This window comes from Eptesicus fuscus, chromosome 13 (assembly GCF_027574615.1).
Source record: "Eptesicus fuscus isolate TK198812 chromosome 13, DD_ASM_mEF_20220401, whole genome shotgun sequence".
Taxonomy (NCBI): Eukaryota; Metazoa; Chordata; class Mammalia; order Chiroptera; family Vespertilionidae; genus Eptesicus; species Eptesicus fuscus.
This window is the reverse complement of record NC_072485.1, coordinates 64,793,207-64,813,141: the sequence shown is the minus strand read 5'-3', so window position 1 is coordinate 64,813,141 and position 19,935 is coordinate 64,793,207. Positions and strand designations below refer to the sequence as shown.

Here is a 19,935-nt window from a genome sequence, read left to right as displayed (position 1 = left end):
AATATTAGAAGGTAACAGGTAAGATAACTCTGCCCACTTCTAAAATAACTGCCTTGTGGGGGAGAGGAAGTAGAATCACACTAGATGTCTACCATTACTATGAAGGAGACACACCATAAAAGTTCGGATGGGACCGCCAAGAGACAAGAGTAGCAGGTTCTATGCTAATGTTCAGGACCTCTTCAGTGCCCTCTATTGGTGTTACCCACACTGAATTCCTCGGTAACGCCAAGGAAGGAGGAAGTTGGCAGAAAGCACATGGTTCTCATTTTGAAAATGTTTCTTTCACTTTCTTACACTACCCTGAAATTTTATTTAATAAACATTTATATTAACAAATATTTTCTTTAAATATGTTAGTGCATCCTTGGGGATTAGGTTGCAGTCAGTGATTCCCCCAGTGCCACCACTAACAACCTCTGTAGCCTTGGAAAAGTTCCTTACCCACTTGGTTCCATGGTTTACTCATTCTTCCTATGAAAACAGATTCTACCTAGAAAATTATTATCTCTTTCCCATCTTGCAAGATGGAGGGTGAAGAAACTGAGAAGCTGGATCCTAAGGAGAAGAAACCTGGAGCCAAGAAGGCTGATGCTGGTGACAAGGTCAAGAAGGTAACCCTAAAGTCAATATGTATAAGAAGAGGATGCCCCACAGGGGTGAAACCCTGTCCTGGTCAGAGTAATTGGCAGATATTCCTAGTCGGCTATGTATTCCTTTTTTTAAAAAATGTCTTTATTGATTAAGGTGTTACATATGTGTCCTTATTCTCCTATTATCTGCCCATCCCCGCCCACTCATGCCCTCAACCACCTTTTGTCTGTGTCCATTGGTTAGGCTTATACATATGCATACAAGTACTTTAGTTGATCTCTCCCCCTTACCCCTACCCTCCCCTACCTTCCCTCTGAGGGTTAGTGGTCTAATCAATGTTTCTCTGTCTCTGGATCTATTTTTGTTCATCAGTTTATGTTGTTCATTATATTCCATAAATGAGTGAGATCATGTGATATTTATCTTTCTCTGCCTGGCTTATTTCACTTAGCATAATGCTCTCCAGTTCCATCCATGCTGTTGCAAATGGTAAGAACTCCTTTTTTACTGCAGTGTAGTATTCCATTGTGTAGATATACCACAATTTCTTTTTTTTTTTACATTTTTTTATTGAGGTATTATATGTGTACATATCTTACCATTACCCCCCCACCCCACCCCCATACATGCCCTCACCCCCCAGAGTTTTGCGTCCATTGTTTATGCTTATATGCATGCATACAAGTCCTTCATTTGATTTCATATCTCCCCCACCTCTCCCTAACTTTCCCCCTGTAATTTGAAAGTCTGTTTGATGCTTTACTGTCTCTGTATCTATCTTTTTGTTCATCACTTTATAATGTTCTTTACTATCCATAAATGAGTGAGATCATGTGGTATTTTTCTTTCATTGACTGGCTTATTTCACTTAGCATAATGTTCTCCAATTCCATCCAGGTTGCTGCAAATGATGAGAATTCCTTCGTTTTTATGGCAGCATAGTATTCCATTGTGTAGATGTACCACAGTTTTCTGATCCAGTCATCTGCTGACGGGCACCTAGGCTGTTTCCAAATCTTAGCTATTGTAAATTGTGCTGCTATGAACATAGTGGTGCATGTATCCTTTCTGATTGGTGTTTCTAGTTTCTTCGGATATATTCCCAGGAGTGGGATTACTGGGTCAAATGGGAGTTCCATTTTCAGTTTTTTGAGGAAACTCCATACTGTTCTCCACAGTGGCTGAACCAGTCTGCATTCCCACCAGCAGTGCACGAGGGTTCCTTTTTCTCCGCATCCTCGCCAACACTTGTCGTTTGTTGATTTGTTGATGATAGCCATTCTGACAGGTGTGAGATGGTACCTCATTGTTGTTTTGATTTGCATCTCTTGGATAATAAGTGACTTTGAGCATGTTTTCATGTGTCTCTTGGCCTTCCTTCTGTCTTCTTTTGAAAATATTCTGTCCAGGTCTGTTGCCCATTTTTTTATTGGATCATTTATCTTCCTTTTATTAAGTTGCATAAGCTGCCTGTAGATGTTGGAGATTAAACCTTTATCAGTGATGGCATTTGCAAATATGTTCTCTCATGCAGTGGGCTTTCTTGTTGTTTTGTTGATTGTTTCTTTTGCTGTAAAAAAGCTTTTTATTTTGATGTAGTCCCATTTGTTAATTTTCTCTTTAGCTTCCATTGCCCTAGGGGCAGTGTCAGTGAAGAAGTTCTTGTGGCATATGTCTGAGATTTTGTTGCCTGTGGATTCCTCTAGTATTTTTATGGTTTCCCGTCTTATGTTTAAGTCCTGTATCCATTTTGAGTTTATTTTTGTGTATGGTGTAAGTTGGTGATCTAGTTTCATTTTTTTGCATGTATCTGTCCAATTTTCCCAACACCATTTATTGAAGAGATTGTCTTGACTCCATTGTATGTTCATGCCTCCTTTGTCAAATATTAATTGAGCATAGTGGTTTGGGTCGATATCCGGGTTCTCTATTCTATTCCATTGATCAATATGTCTGTTCTTGTGCCAGTACCAGGCTGTTTTGAGAACAGTGGCTTTGTAATACAGCTTGAAATCTGGTATTGAGATCCCACCTACTTTATTCTTCTTTCTCAGGATTGCTGTGGCTATTCGGGGTCTTTTTTTATTCCAGATGAATTTTTGGAGAGTTCTTTCTAGGTCTGTGAAATATGCTGTTGGTATTTTGATGGGGAGTGCATTGAATCTATAGATTGCTTTGGGTAGTATGGACATTTTAATGATGTTGATTCTACCAATCCATGAACATGGTATGTTCTTCCATCTGTTTACGTCTTCCTCTATCTCTTTTTTCAGTGTCCTGTAGTTTTCCGCGTATAGGTCTTTTACCTCCTTAGTTAAGTTTATTCCTAGGTATCTTAATTTTTTTGGTGCGATGGTAAATGGGATTGCTTTTTTAGTCTCTCTTTCTATAAGTTCACTATTGGTGTATAGAAATGCCATAGATTTCTTGGCGTTAATTTTGTATCCCACTACATTGCCGAATTCATTTATTAGGTCTATTAGTTTTTTGATGGAATCTTTTGTTTTTTTTATGTACAATATCATGTCGTCTGCAAATAAGGACAGCTTCACTTCTTCTTTTCCAATTTGGATGCCTCTTATTTCTTCTTCTTGCCTAATTGCGATAGCTAATACTTCCAGTACTATGTCAAACAGGAGTGGTGAGAGTGGGCATCCCTGTCTTGTTCCTGTTCTTAGGGGAAATGGTTTTAGTTTTTGCCCATTGAGTATGATGTTTGCTGTGGGTTTATCATATATAGCTTTTATTATGTTGAGGTATGATCCTTCTATTCCCACCTTGTTGAGAGTTTTTATCAAGAAAGGGTGTTGGATTTTGTCAAATGCTTTTTCTGCATCTATTGATATGACTATGTGATTTTTATCTCTCAATTTGTTTATGTGATGTATCATATTTATTGATTTGCGGATATTGTACCATCCTTGCATTCCTGGGATAAATCCTACTTGGTCATGATGTATGATCTTTCTGATGTATTGCTGGAGCCGATTCGCTAGGATTTTGTTGAGGATTTTGGCATCTATGTTCATGAGGGATATTGGCCTGTAATTCTCTTTCATTGTGTTGTCTTTATCTGGTTTTGGTATTAGGGTGATGCTGGCTTCATAGAAGGAGCCTGGAAGTGTTCCTTCCTCTTGAATTTTTTGGAATAGTCTGAGGAGGATAGGTTTTAGTTCTTCCTTATGTTTGGTAAAACTCTCCTGTGAAGCCGTCTGGCCCCGGGCTTTTGTTTGCCGGAAGCTTTTTGATGACTGCTTCAATTTCTTCCATAGTTACTGGCCTGTTGAGCTGTTTAGATTCTTCCTGATTTAGTTTTGGAAGGTTGTATTTGTCTAGGAATATGTCCATTTCCTCCAGGTTGTCCAGTTTGTTGGAATAGAGTTGTTCGTAGTATTTTGTAACAATCCTTTGTATTTCATCGGGGTCTGTTGTTATTTCACCTCTTTCATTTCTGATTTTGTTTATTTGGGTCCTCTCTCTTTGCTTCTTGGTGAGCCTGGCTAGAGGTTCATCAATCTTGTTTATCTTTTCAAAGAACCAGCTCTTGGTTTTGTTGATCTTTTGTATTGTTTCTTTGGTCTCTATGTCGTTTATCTCCACTCTGATCTTTATTATTTCTTTCCTTCTGCTTACATTGGGCTTTTCTTGTTGCTCTCTCTCTAACTCTTTGAGTTGTTGGGTTAGGTAATTTATTACCATTGTTTCTTGTTTTTTGCAGTAGGCTTGTAGAGCTATGAACTTCCCCCTCAGGACTGCTTTCGCTGTGTCCCATAAATTTTGGATTGTTGTATTTTCATTGTCATTTGTTGCCATGATGTTTTTTATTTCTTCCTTGATGTCTTTGGTAACCCAGTCATGGTTTAATAGCATGCTGTTTAGTCTCCATGTGTTTGATTTCTTTGGGTTGTTTTTATTGTAGTTGATTTCCAGTTTTATGCCACTGTGATCTGAGAAGATACTTGATATGATTTCTATCTTCTTGAATTTGGAGAGACTTTGCCTATGTCCTAACATATGGTCTATCTTTGAAAATGACCCATGTGCACTTGAGAAGAATGTATATTCTGTGGCTTTGGGGTGAAATGTTCTGAAGATGTCGATGAATTCCATCTGGTCTAGTGAGTCATTTAGGATTGATGTTTCTTTGCTGATTTTCTGTTTAGAGGATTTGTCCAATGGTGATAGTGGGGTATTGAAGTCTCCTACTATGATTGTATTGCTGTCAATCTCTCCTTTGATATCTTCCAGGAGTTTTTTAATGTATCTTGGTGCTCCTGTATTGGGTGCATATATGTTTACCAGAGTTATTTCTTTTTTTTTTTTTTTTTTTATTTATTTATTTTTTTAAATTTCTTTATTGATTAAGGTGTCACATATTTGTCCTCATCCCCCCATTCCCATCCCACCCCTCTCCCCACGCATGCCCCAATCCCCTGTTGAACTTAGCTGTTGGATAGGCTTATATGCATGCATACAGGTCCTTTGGTTGAACTCTCCCCCTCCCCCCACCCTCCCCCTCCCCTCCCCTATCCTCCCTCTGAGGCCCGATAGTCCGATCGATGCCTCCTTGCTTCTGGTTCTGTTCTTGTTCCTCAGTCTATGTTGTTCATCATTTCCCCTAGATGAGCGAGATCATATGTCACTAGATGTATACTAATAAGAACTGAATGTGAGACGAGCAATAATAGTTATGCTGACAGGCAAATGAATCAATCTGTAGCGAGCTTCCCCCTGGACCAACAGTTCTTTTGAGACCCAATTTCAATGTCCAGTAGTTCCTTATGTGTACATGTCAGCACTGACCCCTCAGCTCTGGATGGTGGACAAATGGTGGTAATGGAGGTCCGACTCCCTCTGGTTTGGTCTCGGCCGAACCCAGGGGCACGGCGTCACCCAGACTAAGGGGCACGTGGCCTCACCCTTACCCAAGGGGCGCGTGGTCACACCCGGGCCTGGGACCCAGCCTCACCCGGATGGATCCAGGGGCGCACGGCCTCACCCGGACCCAGGATCTGGCTTCACCCGTACCCAGGGATGCTTGGCCTCTCCCAGACCCAGGGGCACGTGGCCTCACCCGGGCCTAGGTGCACGAGGCCTCATCCGGATCCAGGGACACATGGTCGCACCCGGACCCAGGGACGCTTGGCCTCTCCCAGACCCAGGGCCACTTGGGCTCACCCGGGCCTAGGTGCACGAGGCCTCATCCGGATCCAGGGACACATGGTCGCACCCGGACCCAGGGACGCTTGGCCTCTCCCAGACCCAGGGCCACTTGGGCTCACCCGGGCCTAGGTGCACGCGGCCTCACCCGGATCCAGGGACACATGGTCTCACCCGGACCCAGGGATGCTTGGCCTCTCCCAGACCCAGGGCCACTTGGGCTCACCCAGGCCTAGGTGCACGCGGCCTCACCTGGATCCAGGGACACATGGTCTCACCCGGACCCAGGGACGCTTGGCCTCTCCCAGACCCAGGGCCACTTGGGCTCACCCGGGCCTAGGTGCACAAGGCCTCACCCGGATCCAGGGACACATGGTCGCACCCGGACCCAGGGACGCTTGGCCTCTCCCAGACCCAGGGCCACTTGGGCTCACCCGGGCCTAGGTGCACGAGGCCTCAACCGGATCCAGGGACACATGGTCGCACCCGGACCCAGGGACGCTTGGCCTCACCCAGACCCAGGGCCACTTGGGCTCACCCGGGCCTAGGTGCACGCGGCCTCACCCGGATCCAGGGACACATGGTCTCACCCGGACCCAGGGATGCTTGGCCTCTCCCAGACCCAGGGCCACTTGGGCTCACCCGGGCCTAGGCGCACGAGGCCTCACCCGGATCCAGGGACGCATGGTCTCACCCGGACCCAGGGTCGCTTGGCCTCTCCCAGACCCAGGGCCACTTGGGCTCACCCGGGCCTAGGTGCACGAGGCCTCACCCGGATCCAGGGACACACGGTCTCACCTGGACCGAGGGACGCTTGGCCTCTCCCAGACCCAGGGCCACTTGGGCTCACCCGGGCCTAGGTGCACGAGGCCTCACCCGGATCCTGGGACACATGGTCTCACCCGGACCCAGGGACGCTTGGCCTCTCCCAGACCCAGGGCCACATGGGCTCACCCGGGCCTAGGTGCACGAGGCCTCACCCGGATCCAGGGACACATGGTCTCACCCGGACCCAGGGACGCTTGGCCTCTCAGACCCCGGGGCACGTGACCTCACCCATGCCTAGGATCACAAGGTCTCACCCGGATCCAGGGACACACGGTCTCACCCGGACCCAGGGACGCCTGGCCTCCCCCAGACCCAGGGGCACGTGGCCTCACCCGGGCCTAGGCGCACGAGGCCTCACCCGGATCCAGGGACACATGGTCTCACCCGGACCCAGGGATGCTTGGCCTCTCCCAGACCCAGGGCCACTTGGGCTCACCCGGGCCTAGGCGCACGAGGCCTCACCCGGATCCAGGGACACATGGTCTCACCCGGACCCAGGGACGCTTGGCCTCTCCCAGACCCAGGGCCACTTGGGCTCACCCGGGCCTAGGTGCACGAGGCCTCACCCGGATCCAGGGACACACGGTCTCACCTGGACCGAGGGACGCTTGGCCTCTCCCAGACCCAGGGCCACTTGGGCTCACCCGGGCCTAGGTGCACGAGGTCTCACCCGGATCCTGGGACACATGGTCTCACCCGGACCCAGGGACGCTTGGCCTCTCCCAGACCCAGGGCCACTTGGGCTCACCCGGGCCTAGGTGCACGAGGCCTCACCCGGATCCAGGGACACATGGTCTCACCCGGACCCAGGGACGCGTGGCCTCTCAGACCCCGGGGCACGTGACCTCACCCATGCCTAGGATCACAAGGTCTCACCCGGATCCAGGGACACACGGTCTCACCCGGACCCAGGGACGCCTGGCCTCCCCCAGACCCAGGGGCACGTGGCCTCACCCGGGCCTAGGCGCACGAGGCCTCACCCGGATCCAGGGACACACGGTCTCACCCGGACCCAGGGACGCCTGGCCTCCCCCAGACCCAGGGGCACGCGGCCCCACCCGGACCTAGGTGCACGAGGCCCCACCCGGATCCAGGGACACATGGTCTCGCCCGGACCTAGGGGTGCGTGGCCTCTCTCAGACCCAGGGGCACGTGGCCTCACCTGGACCTAGGTGCACGAAGCCACCCGGACCCAGGGGCGCGTTACCTCTCTCAGACCCCTGGTCGCGTGGTCTCACCCGGATCCAGGGGCTCACGGCCTCACCCGTACTCGGGACCCAGCCTTACCCGGATCCAGGGGCCCACGGCCTCACCCGGACCCAGGGTTCAGATTCGCCCGGACCCAGGGGCACATGGCCTCACCCGAACCCGGAATCCAGCTTCACCTGGACCCAGGGGCGCGTGGCCTCACCCAAACCCAGGGGGGTGAGGCCTCACCTAGACCCAGAGGCGTGTGACCACATCTGAGCCCAGAGGCTCGCAGGCTCGCCTGGACTCGGGTCTCAGCGGGGTTTCGTCTTCTTGATCCCAATTCCTGTTGGTCAATTCCCTCTCAGCAATTCCTTCGGTCATTTTCTCAGAGCTCCAGGGCGGCTGCCGCAGAACTCGTTGGGCGGCGGGCTCGGCAAGGCTCCGGTGTGCCCGGTGCCCGGCGGTGGGCTGGTCCGGTGTCGCTGCGTCGGCCCTTGGGTCTGCACCGGTGGCCAGTCGCTGAGCGTGCGCACCTGGCCACTTCGGGGCATTGAGATTCTTGAAGGACTCGGAGGTCAGCAAGCACGGAGTCTCCCACCCCATGTCTCCCAGGGGCTCGTCTGTCCGTGCTCGGCAGCGAGTGGAGCCGTCCCCTCAGCCGGAGACCGCCGGGGGAACTGCGCCGAGCACGTTCCAGGCCACCATTGTGTCGCCTGAGCCATAGTTCTTAAAGTGTGGACTTTGGGTCACCGGCATCAGCATCATCCTGCGTACCCCTCTCTTTTATTCTAGTTGTAGAGCATCTGCTCAGCCAGCCCCCCGGTCTTTCTGGCTGGTGTCTGCTCTGCTCTCCCGTCGTAGTCTCAATATTGTTGTGGTAGGCAACGATCAGGCTGCCGCCCTATGTCTCCATCTTGGTCCTCCTTTGTACAGTTAAGTCTTGATTGTTGTTGGTGTCACTGGGAGGAATTGTCCTCCAGGCCAATTGGCCGTGAGGACCCTCTTTGTCCATATAGGAAGAGTTGCTGTGCAGGAGACATGTTTGTGGGCCGGGTCTTGATGCAGCAATGCCTTGGCGCTCACTGAGTCTGCCTCTAGAATGCCTCCCTTATGCAAGTGATTGAAATCTGGTGTCATCTCCCACCAACCACTAGATGCCCTCGTTTCTGGGTCTCCAATGCAGTGTGGGTCAGCCACTACCTGAGGCACTCAGCAGGAAAAAGCTTCTGCTCAGCTTGGCTGGGGCGGAGCTACAGGGTGGAGCCTACAACCTTGGCTTCCTGTCAGCCCCGCCCTATGAGGCTCCTGTGTCTGTGTCCCTCTGTATTCCTTGCAAACACCTCTGAGAGAAACGCGCCCTGGAGTTTCGCCCACTGCCAAACAGTCCAGTCCCTCCCCTAATGAATCTGGACTCCCAGATTCTCGCCTGGAACTGGGCTTCAGTGCAGTTGGAACTGGGTCTCAGTGCAGTCTGGCGTCCCTGTCTCCTTCCCAGCAGGGCCACCCAGTGGCGCAGGCAAAAGTTAGTCCTCTGCGCACCTTCCAGTGCGCGCGTCTGGAGCCGCCGCTTCTCTGTGCCTCCGCCACCACAGCCCAAATTCATTCCCCCAGCGTGCGCCTGGCTTCCCAGGGATTCGCCCGGAACTGGGGTTCAGTGCAGTCGGAACTGGGGTTCAGCACGGTCCTGAGCTTATGTCTCCTTCCCGCTAGGGCAGTTCAGTGGCGCAGGCAACAGTCCGTCCTTTGCGCCCCTTCCCGTGCGCGCCTCTGGAACTCTGCCTTCCACCGCTCCTCTGTGCCTGCGCCCCACAGCCCAGATTCATTCCCCCAGCCTGCGCCTGGCTTCCCAGGGTTTCGCCCGGAACTGGCGCTCAGTGCAGTCGGAGCCGGCGCTTAGCGCACTCCGGAGCCTTTATCTCCTTCCTGCCAGTGAACGCCGGCCAGGCCGTCAGCCGCCCCTTCCTCTCCGGCTCCATCCTCCCCGCAGGCGCGCGTGCTCGTGTCTCCGCCAGTTTCTCCATACCTCAGGCTTTTACGGCTCCCCCGATTGTCCCCGTGGCCTTCTCCTTCCCCCCATCTGTGGGCATTTCAGTCCGCCAGCTCTCCTGTGGTTCTGGACGATGTCCGTTCTGACCTCTAGTTGTGCCTTTGAAATTGTTGTGCCCGGCTGCAGGTTAGGTGTTTCACCTATGCCGCCATCTTGGTTTCTCCCAGAGTTATTTCTTCTTGTTGGATTTCTCCCTTTAGTATTATGAAGTGTCCTTCATTATCTCTTGTTATGTCCTTCACTTTGAGATCTAATTTGTCAGATATAAGGATTGCTACCCCAGCTTTTTTTTCATTTCCATTCGCCTGGAAAACCTTTTTCCATCCCTTTACTCTCAGTCTGTATGCATCCTTTTTTTTGAGGTGGGTTTCCTGTAGACAGCAGATATCTGGGTTTTGTTTTCTTATCCAATCTGTTACTCTGTATCTTTTAATTGGGGCATTCAATCCATTTACATTTAAAGTTATTATTGATAGGCACTTATTTGTCGCCATTTTTATTCTATACCCCTGTGTTCCTTCTTTGCTTCCTATTTCTTTCTTTCTTTCTTTCTTTCTTTCTTTCTTTCTTTCTTTTTTTTTTTTTTACAGCAGACCCTTTAGCATTTCTTTCATTGCTGGTTTGGTGGTGATAAACTCCCTTAGCCCTTTTTTGTCTGTGAAACTCCTGATTTCACCTTCAATTTTGATTGATAGCCTTGCTGGGTACAGTATTCTTGGATTCAGACCCTTCCTTTGCATGACTTTGTATATTTCATTCCATTCCCTTCTGGCCTGATGAGTTTCTGTTGAGAAATCAGTTGCTAGTCTGATGGGGGTTCCTTTGTATGTAACTGTCTGTCTCTCTCTGGCCGCTTTTAAGATTCTTACTTTGTCGTTGGTGTTTGCCAACTTAATTATAATGTGCCTTGGCGTCGGTCTTTTGGGGTTCATTTTGCTTGGAACTCTGTGAGCTTCTTGGATTTGTGTGGATTTTTTCTTCCCTATATCAGGGAAGTTTTCTGTTATTATTTCTTCAAACAGGTTTTCTATTCCTTGCTCCGTTTCCTTTCCTTCTGGCACCCCTATTATCCTGATGTTGTTTTGTTTTGTATTGTCCCGAAGTTCCCTTACGCTCTCCTCATGCTTTCTAATTTTTGTTTCTAGAAGCTGTTGTAATTGGGTATTTTTTTCCATCTTGTCTTCTAGCTCACTTATGCGGTCCTCTGCTTCATCTAGTCTACTCTTGATGCTTTCTATTGAGTTCTTTACAGCAGCGATGTCACTTTTCATTTCTTCTTGGTTCTTCTTCATTTCCTCTTGGTTCTTACTCATATTGTCGAATTTGTCTTCCATCCTTTTCAGCCACCCTATGATCATTTCTCTGAATTCTTTCTCTGATAGGTTGTTTGCCTCTAATTCGTTTACTTCCTTTTCTGGTGATGCCTGCTTCTCTTTCCTATGGGGGCTATTTCTTTGTCTCCCCATGGTCTCTCTTCTCCGTATGTCTGGTTATATAGTTCTCTCTCTCTGGCGTTGATTTAAAGGTACAAAATACAACACAACCAGGCACAACAGACAAGGCACTGAACAGAATTGTATTCACAATTTTAATAACCTCCCATAAAGGTAACCACCAGAGAAAGACAAATTTGGGAATAGGAGTGGAAGAGGGAGAGTAAAAAGAAAGAACAAAAAAAGTGAATCTGAACTTGGGAAAAGAGCAGAAAAAAAGAAGAAAAGAAAAAAAAGTAAGAGAGACAAGAACGATACTAAGAGAGAAAAGGGGAACAAACTATATATATGGGGAGTAGACTCCACTAGAACAACCACTATTCCCGGCAAATTCCAGCAACACGAGCCTGGAGATTAATACAAACTGCAACACCAACTAATATCAAGTGAGGCAAGGGGGAAAAAAAAGTAAAAAACAAACAAAAACAAAGCAAACAAAAAAACCAACCAAACAAACAAAAAGAATAATCAAAACAATCTCATAAAAAAGTATAAAAATTCAATCTAATCAAAATTCAAGCAAACAACAACAAAAGGCCAGCGAGAAAAATAATTATTTTAAGGTAGCGTAGAGAGAGGTATGTATGGATTTGGAGCAAGGGGTTGGGAATTGGATATATAAGTAGGGTGAAATTTTAGCAGAGGGTAAACTGAAAAAGTAGGGAAAATCTATAGCCAGAAAAGGTTAAGATAAACCGGAGACCAAAAGGGGAAAGGTTAGGAGGAGAGTGATGGCAAAATGTTAGCGTTGAGATAGGGTAAGGGAAAGATGCAAATAGAATGTAGGACACTAATCCCACAATACAAGAAAGGGAAAATCAAATGACATTTAAAAAAAAAAAAAGTAAAATAATAGTAATAATAATGGTGATTGAAAATAAAAATGTAATAATTAAAAAGGTGAAAATCGAGTGAGGAAAAAGAAAAAAAATTTAGTTTCTTAAGTAAAAGATGCAAAAAATGAAAATAAAAAAATTAGAATAAAAAAATTAAAAAAAATTGAAAAAAGAATTAAAAATTAAAAAAATAGGAAGACTAAAATGTGCAGTAGCGGCTGTCATTCACTTCCTCTATTATTCTGTTTGGTACGCCTGTTTCCAAGTCTGGGCGGTATTTCAGTTCAGCTTCGTTCCACTGCTTCTCAGTGTTGTAAGCCAGTCCTGCTTTTTAAGCCAGCCGTGTCTTAATTTCTCATATTTATTTTTGATTACACCAGAGACAATTAGCGTTTCAGCCCCTGGGTGGCAGGGTTTCTGAATTGACTTCCGGGCCTCTCTAGCTTTTTTTTCCCCCCCCCCTCTATGGCACTCACTACCGGTTTGTGGAGGTGTGTGCCTCAGAGCTTGTGGAGGTGTGCGCCTCAGAGCTGCCTCTCCGATGGATACACCAAGCTCTGCTCCCCAGGTTCCGGAAAAACAACTCCCCCCTGCAGTCTTTCAGGGTTTCCATCTGGGTTTACCTCTGTATTGGGCTTAGCAATCAGAGTCAGAAAGAGCCCAAGTGTGTGGACAGTGGGTCTGTGCGCCAGACTAAGGAACCTGCACTCCTTTGAAAATTCTTAGTCTGATCCTCCTCGTCAGATTAAAATGAGTTGCTTTTAAGAGGTCACTTCTGTTAGCAGCTCAGAGGACCCCCTTCCACATTCACGGATCACGGCAGTTCCAACTGCCGCAGATTTTTCTAGGCACAGACCTCCCAGTTCCTGCCGGTCCTGCGGCTGCCGCGCTTCCCTTACCCAGCGCTTCCCTCACCCACCGCGGGGATTAGAAACCCGACCTTATTTCAGGCGAAATCTGACCTTTCCGTGGTACAGTGAAGAGTTCCTTTGAATCTGAATGTTTGCGCCGATAGGGGACCGGTGGTCTGGTGCTCACAGCCGTTCAGTGTTTGCAGTTGTCGCGGAAAGTCAGGTTTCCAATAAAATCCTCCTTTCCTTGCAAGATGGCGAGGCGCCTGGTGAGCCCGCAGCTCCGGGAGGAGACCCAGCCCCTGTGGGTGCTGCAAGGTCAGGGGAACCCTGGCCAGCACTCCCCCGCTTTCTCCTGGAGTTTAGCTGTCCCTTGGCTTGCCAATATACACTCCCCCTGCGAACCTCTTCTGCTCCTACTCTCCGCCCCAGGACCAGACTCCAAACAGGACTCTATTCCGTCACCATTTTTTCTCCTCCCACAATTTCTTAAATCCACTCATCTGCTGATGGGCACTTAGGCTGTTTTCAAATCTTAACTATTGTAAATTGTGCTGCTATGAACAATGGGGTGCATATGTGCTTTCTAATTGGTGTTTCTGTTTTCTTGGGATATATTCCTAGAAGTGGGATCACTGGGTCAAATGGGAGTCCCATTTTTAGTTTTTTGAGGAAATTTTGTACTGTTCTCCACAGTGGCTGCACCAGACTGCATTCCCACCAGCCTGCATTCCCACCAGCAGTGCACAAGTGTTCCTTTTTCTCCGCATCCTCGCCAGCACTTGTCGTTTGTTGATTTGTTGATGATAGCCATTCTAACAGGTGTGAGATGGTACTGCATTGTCGTTTGATTTGCATCTCTTTGATGATTAGTGACTTTGAGCATGTTTTCATATGCCTCTTGGCCTTCCTTCTGTCTTCTTTTGAAACGTATCTATTTAGATCCGTTGCCCATTTTTGATTGGGCTGTTTATCTTCCATTTGTTAAGTTGTATGAGTTACCTGTAGATGTTGGAGATTAAGCCCTTATGGGTGATAACATTGCCAAATATGTTCTCTCTTGCAGTGGCCTTTCTTGTTGTTTTGTTGATAGTTTATTTGCTGTGAAAAAGCTTTTTATTTTGATGTAGTCCCATTTGTTTATTTTCTCTTTCACTTCCATTGCCCTAGGAGCAGTATCAGTGAAGAAATTGCTTCGCATATGTCTGAGATTTCTCTGCCTGTGGATTCCTCTAGTATTTTTATGGTTTCCTGTCTTATGTTTAATTCTTTATCTATTTTGAGTTTATTTTAGTGTATGGTGTAAGTTGGTAGTCTAGTTTCATTTTTTTTTTTTTTTGCTTGTATCTGTCCAATTTTCCCAATACCCATTTATTGAAGAGACTGTCTTGACTCCATTGTATGTTCATGCCTCCTTTGTCAAATATTAATTGAGCATAGTGTCTTGGGTCGATTTCTGGGTGCTCTATTCTATTCCATTGGTCTATATGTCTATTCTTGTGCCAGTACCAGGCTGTTTTGAAAACAGTGGCTTTGTAATACAGCTTAAAATCTGGTATTGAGATCCCACCTATTTTGATCTTCTTTCTCAAGATTGCTGCAGCTATTCGGGGTCTCTTTTTATTCCAGATGAATTTTTGGAAAGTTCGTTCTAGGTCTGCAAAATATACTGTTGGAATTTTAATGAGGAGTGCATTGAATCTATAGATTGCTTTGGGTAGTATGAACATTTTAATGGTGTTGATTCTACCAATCCAAGAACACGGTGTGTTCTTCCATATGTTTATATCTTCCTCTATCTCTTTTTTCAGTGTCTTATACTCTTCAGAGTATAGGTCTTTTACCTCCTGAGATAAGTTTATTCCTAGGTATCTTAATTTTTTTGGTGCAATAGTAAATGGGATGGCTTTTTTAGTCTCTCTTTCTGTAAGTTCATTATTGGTGTATAGAAATGCCATAGATTTCTTGTCATTAATTTTGTATCCTGCTACATTGCCGAATTCATTTATTAAGTCTAATAATTTTTTGATGGAGTTGGCTATGTATTCCTAAAGGCCATGCACAAGTGGAATTATTCAGTAGCTAAATCCTGGATTGAAACCAAAAAAGGAAAAAGTTCCTGCTACTGTCACAAAACCAGTTGGTAGTGACAAGAAAGGTGGTACCCAAGTGCTTATACTTTGCAAAATGCCTAGATACTACCCCACTGAAGATGTGCCTCTAAAGCTGTTGAGCCATGACAAGAAACCCTTTAGTCAGCATGTGAGAAAACTGTGGGCCAACATCACTCCCGGGACCATTCTGATCATCCTCCTTGGGCACCACAGTGGGAAGAGAGTGGTTTTCTTAAAGCAACTGAGCAGGGGCCTTAATGTCTGCAACTCTGTGCCTTAATTAAGTTCCTCTGCCTAGAACACACCAGAAATTCATCATCACCATCTCTACTAAGACCAATATCAGTGTTTAGTTAGTTTTTTGTAAGAAATTTAGTACACCAGTTTGTGAGGATAAAGCCCACTGGTGAGAGCAAACACAGAGGAGAGGTCAAAATCCCAAACATCTCACTTTAGGAAGAAGGAGCAGTGTCAGCCCAGTCACCAGGAGATTGAGCCCTTGACACAGAGAAACAGAAATAAGAGAGGACAGAGAAGTGGGAGGTTGATCAGAAAGCCATGGATTTGCAACTTCTGCCAAAAAGCAAAGTTGTTCCTCAGCTCCAGGCTACCTCCCCTCTGTGGTTGCTCTCACCAATTGTCTTTATCCTCACAAACTGGTGTCTGAAATGTCTTACACAAACCTAACTGAACACCTTATTGGTATAGAAATAAAAAGAAAATAATATTGATGGTTAAATGAGTTAATACATCTTAAATGCATAGTAGAGTTTTTAGCATATAATATCTCTAAATTATAATTTTTATTACTGTTATTATTAACTAGTGGCCCAGTGCATGAAATTCTTGCACTGGGGTAAGGGGGTGTTCCTCAGCCCATCCTGCACCCTCTCCAATCTGGGACCCCTAGATGGATGTCCTACTGCCGGTTTACAAGGTTCTGGCCTAAATCAGCAGTTGGACATCCCTCTCACAATCCGGGACTGCTGGCTCCCTAACTGCTCACCTGCATGCCTGCCTGCCTAATTGCCCCTAACCCCTCTGCCTGCCAGCCTGCTTACCCCAACTGCCCCCTGCCCCCAGCCTTCTCACCCCCAAATGCCTGCCCGCCAGCCTGATCACCCCCAAATGCCCCCATGCCAGCCTGCTCACCTCTAACTGCCCCCGCAAGCTGGCCTGCTCACCCCCATCTTCCCTCCCCACTGGCCTGCTTGCCCCCAACTGCCCCTCTGCTGGCCTTCTCACTCCAAACTGCTCCCCCTCACTGTCCTGATCACCTCCAACTGACCCCCACTGACAGCCTGCTCACCCCCAATGGGCTCACCTGCTGGTCTGCTTACCCCCAACAGCCCCACCCCTCAACAGCCTGATCACCCACAACTGCTATCCCACCCTGGCCTGATCACTCACAACTGCCCTCCCCTCTTGGCCTCTAACCACCTCTAACTCATCCCTCCCACAATGGTTTTCTCCAGAAGAATATCTGGAAGGTCTCCTGGAAGGTCTCCCAGTCTAATTAGCATATTACCCTTTTATTAGTATAGATATCATTACTGGAAGCTAACCACACAGTATTTCAGCTCAGTCCATTGGATTGATTGTTGTTGTTTTTTAAGAAATGGGGTGTAACTTTAACCTAGCCCACCATGTGAGTGCTTTCAGTGTGAATCATGTCCTGAGAATAACATCAACACTTATGTGAGAGACAGTTTGTGAGGATTAAATGAGGTAATCTAGGCGCTGGCACCAAGTGAGTGAAAAAGACCATGGGAATTTCTTAGTAAGTACTTGGCACAGAATAGTATTTGTGTATCATGATTACCATCATTCCCTGAAGGAAGCAGAGAAAAGATTGTTTGATGTACTCAGCCCTTTAGTGCTGAGCACTCTGGCTTCCCAGAACTCTGGCCAGGATGTTGTTAGCCTTCTTTCTTTCCTTTATTTTCTTTCTTTCTTCTTTCTTGTTTAAGAAACACATGTCTTTTGTGAATGATCAGCTACAGCGATGGGACCAGTGGTGGTTGTTTTCAATGGGAAAATGTGTCTGGTTCTAAAGATCTCATTTACTCTTTGGCAACTGCTGTTTGAGCAGGTTGAAATTGCACAAGTGAATGTTCTTGACTTTTCCATGTGCATATGTCCTGTCCCACACCCTCAGTTGCTTGTCAGTACTTTGAGGTAAAATAACAGCCATTTTATCACCCTAACACTACTTCTCAGTTGGGGGAGAGGAAAGTCTTTTCTGGCATCATTATGATTTTTTTTTTTGTCTCTTTTAAAAACAACTTCAAAGCTGAATGATTTATTTTATTTTTTAATTATATTTTTATTGATTTCAGAGAGGAAATGAGAGGGAGAGAGAGATAGAAACATCAATGATGAGAGAGAATCATTGATCAGAGGCCTCCTGCATGCCCCCTACTGGGGATTGAGCCAGCAACCAGGTCATGTGCCCTTGACCAGAATCAAACCTGGGACTCTTCAGTCCGCAGGCCAACACTGTATCCACTGAGCCAAACTGGCTAGGGCACACTGAGTAAATTAAATGGGCACAATTAAAAGCATATAATGTGAACAATTCTATAGATTTTACATGTTATAAGCCCATGAATCCTTCATCTTACTTAGCAGAGAGAACATTTCCTTCATCCTCAATGTTTCTGAAACTTGAAGTGGCTCTAAAATAGCTTATGTGGGCTTTCAGCCTAAGGCAGTGGGCAAAGTCCACAAAGAAGGGGCTTTAGACCCAGTCTTCCCCTTACTGGAAATGTTTTCAAAAGGGATAACTTAAACAAGGAAAATGAGTGTAAAGAGTACTTTTATATAGCAACATCAACAAATAGGAAAAAAAATAAGACACAGTCACTTTTGTCACTGGCATAAGATTACATAAATTAGTATATTGAAATTACAAGGAGCCATTAACATAAGAACTATGATACAACACAGGCATGCACAAGGGACAGTATTAAAACAAAAGGAGAAAATGTGGAACAGAAAATAGTACATAGTTTTTTATTATTATTATAATACCTATATATAAACTGTGCTTATACATATTCAATATGCAATATACATGAGAATTTTAAGAATATAGAAAAAATTTAGAAGGGCAAATAAAATATTAAAAAACTATTTTATAAAGAAAAGAAAAATTCCACTATTCAGTTAATATGGATACATATTAACTTGAGAATATGTATCCATTTGTTTTTAGGCATTGCTTAATTTTTTACAAAAATAATGGCATATATATATATATATATATATATATATATATATAATTTAATAGCTTGTTTTTAAAATGACATAATCCATTTCATAAAATATGTTTAGAACATGAATGTTATAAAATATCTATATATAGTGAATATATATTTCATTATTGTAAATAATAAACATTATATTTTTATTATTGCATTGTATGCACATAACATACATATTTTAAACCAGTCTCCTATTGTTGGACATTAAGGTTGTTAACTCTTTTTCTCTATTGCTAATAATTATGTAAATATGCATCCATGTTTATTTTCTTAAGATAAAATTCTTAGAAGTGTAATTGCTGGATGAAACGCTTATTTTTAAGCTTTAAATAATATTCAAATATATTAAACAAAAATTTAAGAAACCTATTTTACGGTCAGAGCATTATAGATAATATCATTTAAATTACACCCACCACAGCCCTCCCCCCCCCCCCCGACCCACACACACACATGATTTAAATGAACAGTACATCTGGTCTGAATATTTTCTCTCTGATTTTAATAGAGTACTTTACCCTCCTGGTTAACACTTATGCAAGGAATAAGCTGCCTTGTTTAAAATATTTCCCCAAGGAAAAACAAAATAATGTCTGCATAGTGTCTCTATACACTAGGTACTAAATTAATGTTACTTGGACAAAGAATCCTTTCTTTTCAATGTTATTACCTCTCCCTTAACCCACCAGCTTCCAAAATCCCTTCATAAGATTTATTTGTTCATAAAGGAGAACTAACTTAGTCCTCCTGAGAACTTTTCCACCTTACATCTGCTGTGTACATAGTAGGTGCAGAAACGTTGTATCTCAATGGTAATAGATTCCCTTTCCCATGGTCCAAGTATCACTAAATAAGCTCAACACTTCCTCTCTAAAATCACCAAGGACATTAGTTGTACGAGAAAAGGGAGCAGAGGGTTGGGGGGTGTCACAAAGCAGTGGTTCTTTCCAGTAGGATGAGTTCTCACCTGGAAGGTGAACTCCACGCAGACTAGTCTCCAGGAACAAATGAAAGGCAGCAGTCTTTTCCAGAATATAAAATCCTCTTTATCCTTGCATTCACAGCTCAGATCTGCAAAGCGTGTTTTGGTAAGGTTTCTACAGAAATCATTAAGTTGAAGCACTTAATGCAGGACTTGCCCTTTTAAAGGCTGGGAGGAATGGGAAATTTCTGTTAACTGGTGTGGGATCCAGAGGTATTCAGTCCCTCCCTCTTGGTGGTTTATTCAGCAAGCAGGTTCTACAAGTTTGGGAGTCTGCTTGTGTCCCAGGTTGGATCCATTTAGTAGTGTTTGCCCAGTTGTGTAATCTTTGTGCTTCACTTTCCTCATCTACAAGTAGGGTGAATAATAGTACCCACTCTTACTGGTGTTTTTGTTTTTAAGTTAAATAAGCTAACATTAATGAAGTGCTATCAGAAGTGATATTGTTCTATTTCTTTGAAAATGATATAGGTTCCATAAGTGTAAACTTGTTTCAACCCCACAGAATTATAACTTAATATCTCTGTGTTTGTTAATTATACCTCATTTTAAAAGGAAAGAAAATAAGAAATC

At 45.3% G+C, this 19,935-nt stretch overlaps 1 protein-coding gene and 1 pseudogene across 1 annotated transcript in view; one reads left to right on the top strand and one right to left on the bottom strand.

Moving 5' to 3' along the window:
- LOC103292666 (glycine N-acyltransferase-like) overlaps positions 1–19,522 on the bottom strand; it is a 34,350-nt gene extending 14,828 nt beyond the window's left edge. Inside the window, exon 1 of the mRNA XM_054724866.1 lies at positions 19,348–19,522. The gene's annotated coding sequence lies outside the window, so the exon portion shown is untranslated. The remainder of the gene's footprint in view (positions 1–19,347) is intronic.
- On the top strand, positions 528–15,839 carry LOC129151320 (60S ribosomal protein L6-like; annotated as a pseudogene).
- Positions 19,523–19,935: the final 413 nt, after the last annotated feature.